Below are 3,534 nucleotides of genomic sequence, written 5' to 3'. Positions count from 1 at the left end.
TGTGAGCATGGCAAGAAAGGCTGATCTGGAAATGGGGATGAAGTAGAATCAAATATGCATAAGGAGGTAAGATGACTCAGGAGCTTAGTAAACCACTTCAGATTTATTTCAAATTGGGAAAAAAAAATCAGTCTACTCAATCTGACTGCCCTCCTGGTACAGCAGTTGAAACCTCTGGGAAGATAAAATGAATAGGGCCTGTGTAATACCAAGACTAACCTTTTAACTCATAAGATGATCTCATACTGGTGGAAAGATTAGGGGCTTTTGGAGTCAACAAGAACTAGATTCAAATTTGGGTTCAGCTACTTCTTAGCCACATGACCCTATAGTCATTTAAGCCCTTTGAAATGAAGTGACCAACATCTCTAAGTATAGTTATTTTGTTGGTAAAATGGGAGTATAGTACTTACAGGGTGGCTGGGAGCATTAATTTGATAATGTATATAAACAGTTCATATAGTACCTGACACACAGGAAGTGCATGACCATCTAGTGTTCCTCCCAACTTGGATGCTGGTGTTGGTTTTCCTTTACAGACTGGGAATTAGTCCCTATAAAGTTTTAGAGCTGCACAGGCTCATGGGAATCATCTCCCCCAGAATTTTAGTTATATTACATGGACCCCTAGGATTTTTCAGAGGTGTCCTCCATGCCACCATAGGGATGGCAGAGTTCTCCATTTTAATCTGTTTTGTCTTTAAAAAAAAATGGTGACACCACTAACAAAGCAAATATCAATAGAACAAAGGTCTGTAAACCAGTGAGCCCTCACAACTCCTTATTTTATATTTGAGTAAACTCAAGCCAGTGAAGGGTTTGGGCTTGCCAGAAATCGTCCTGCTGGGGAGATAAATGATGGCATGTCAGATACTTAACGTAGAATGGAGACATGTTCTAACGTTCTAACGTTCATGAGGTCATGTGAGATAAATGAATTGAATAGAAACTCTCATGTGAGAATTTCATTGTCGTCTACCTATTATGATTCTTTCCTCCCAACTTAACCTCATAATTTTGCCTAAAACTAACTCTATTTACAAAACAATTTGTGTAAAAGATAGTCAAGTATTTCTACTGTATAAATAAATTTAAAAAAAGGGAAGTGATATGTGTCATGGATGATATATTGGAGTGGTAGGATGTGTATTCAGGTCTGGGATGAGGGTGGAGAAATAAACTGGAGAGTCATCTTTCTAGGACAGTTGAAGGTAATGTTCCATGAACTGTGGAATATGGTTATATCAGCCCTCTCCAGTAGGAAACAAATATATGAATGCACGCACGTCCAGGTTGGAGCATCAGAGCTAAATTCTAACCCTGGCTTTGCTTCTGACTTGCTGTGGACTTCGGGTATGTCACTTGGCTGTTCAGTCCTTCCCTACTTGTAAAATGAGACACATGAACAGTATTTTGATGGTCCCTCCAAATTCTAACTTTGTCCGATTGTAGTTGAAAACAGTATCTCTCTTCTTTCACTCCACATTTCTTACACACCAAGGGCAGAAAGAAGGTTTGTAATAGAGAGATTCTCTAACATGTATTCAACCCCAAACTTTAACATCACTTCTATTCAAGTAGTTGACTCTGTCGCTGGGACACTGGTTCATCACAGAATGGTGCCTTCATCCCTGGTTCTATCCCGTGTAGCAACAGTGGCGATAAAAATGGGTCAATTAGTCCATGTAAATTATTTTCCAAAATTTGCTTTGGTCCCCACATGGTCACAGCCTGTCAATTTCATTTCCTTCTCCTGCAGCCCTCAGCTTTTATTTTGAAATCCATCAAACATCCCTGTCCCAACTGAATTCAGGGTTCTTTTTCTTACCAACAGCCTCCGTAGCCTGCAACTCAGCACAGTGTATCTGGAGCACCCTGGTACATTACAAGCAAAGCAGTTCTCCTAATGTCACCCATGCAAGTTAGAGATGCTAGCTACTATTATTGTTTCCATTATATATTTAACTGGATGATTGCAAGACTGAGATTTGTTACATCAATTTATTGCCTAATGATTATTTGGCATTTTGTTCAGTGCCATTCATTTTAACATTGCTGTTTGTATTACATACCCAAATTGGGATTATGGTAAGGTAGTTTGGCATACAGGGAGGAAGAAATAATCCTCTTGGAAGAGTTAAATATTTAACACATTGTGGCAGGCTTACTTCATGAAATAGATACTCCTTTTGAGGTTGATGATGTGTTTTAGCTAATGTTCAGTTATAGATGACTTCTATTCCACTTTCTGGGTGTTTGTGGGAAGTGAGGAGAAGAGCATGGAGGAAGGATCAGTATCGTTCTACTTTAGGGATGTGCAAAATCATGTATTAAAAACCTGCCAGGGATCAAGCCTCAGAAAAAAGCAATCCAGCCTAGAGCTGAATGGCGCTGGGCTTGTGGCTCGCAATTTTCTTTAATGGGGTAGCCTCTGAAAGATTCTAAGTGATCTGGCTCTTTCTCTCCTCCACTTTTCGGTCTCTCTCCCTCTTCCATACACCTTGGCTCCCTCTATCCTAGATGGAAAATTGTTGCACAGACTCCCCCTGGGCTGGGGTGTACCTTCTCTTTCACCCCCGTGGCCAAGTCGGGCCAACCTCTAGCTTCTACCTCAGTCTCCACTGATGTGGCAATTTCTCAGAGGGAACCTTGCCCTCTTCAAATTTAGATCCAGTATTCCTATTTTATTCTCTCATATCACCGTGTGCTTTGTCTTTAGAGTACATACTCTGTGGTTTTCATGTGATTATCTAAAGTACATCCCACGCTTGAGGTCTATCCTGAAGGGGCTTTTTCTGTAGACCTACGTCCTTGGATATGCCTCATAGAGTGTCTATGTAGTTTCCTTTACTCACGGATCTGTGGGAAAGAACTGCAAGACAAGTCTACTACACCTATGAAAAGACCTAATAGAAAACATTTTTAACCTTAGATATTTGCATATCCTAATGATTGGTCCTACTTCTAGGGTATGAAAAATTAAGAATGAATATGATTTGAACTTAACTCATGGTTACAGGGTGTCTGAAACGGAGAACCAGGCAGACCTATCTACTTGACTCTAAATGTGGCCCCAAAGTAAATCACCTAAAGAAACTGGATCTCAGAGATTACAGGTGGGAATTTTTGAAGTATGTCCGTATTCAAGTGTAGAGCAAAGAAGCTCAGCTAAAAGAATATGGGATGGACTGATAATGGCAACTGTGGATTGAAGAAAAGTTGATTTTCAAATGGTTGTCTTGAAGATCGTGACTCAGACTTTGAAAGAGCTATGGCGATGGGCAGTAGAAGGAATTTCAATAGACGAAATCCTTTAAAAAATTATTGACTTAAAATAATTTTGCCTATGTTATACATAATTTTTGAAAACCCTTTATAACTTTGCAGGAAAAAATAGTAAAATACATCCCACATCTTTTACAATGACAAAAACCTTGGTATCAGGGATGAAGCTTATTTGGTTTTATCTGTATTTCCCATACTCAGGACATAATGGAAAATCAATATACATTTCTGTACCAATGGATATTTTCC

At 39.4% G+C, this 3,534-nt stretch overlaps 1 pseudogene; it reads left to right on the top strand.

The window, feature by feature from the left end:
* Nucleotides 1-2,767: 2,767 nt before the first annotated feature.
* Nucleotides 2,768-2,885, top strand: LOC118909458 (small nucleolar RNA SNORA18; annotated as a pseudogene).
* The last annotated feature ends 649 nt before the right edge of the window (nt 2,886-3,534 follow it).

The sequence above is a fragment of the Manis pentadactyla genome, chromosome 4 (assembly GCF_030020395.1).
Source record: "Manis pentadactyla isolate mManPen7 chromosome 4, mManPen7.hap1, whole genome shotgun sequence".
NCBI lineage: Eukaryota > Metazoa > Chordata > Mammalia > Pholidota > Manidae > Manis > Manis pentadactyla.
This window is presented reverse-complemented; position numbering and strand designations above follow the sequence as displayed.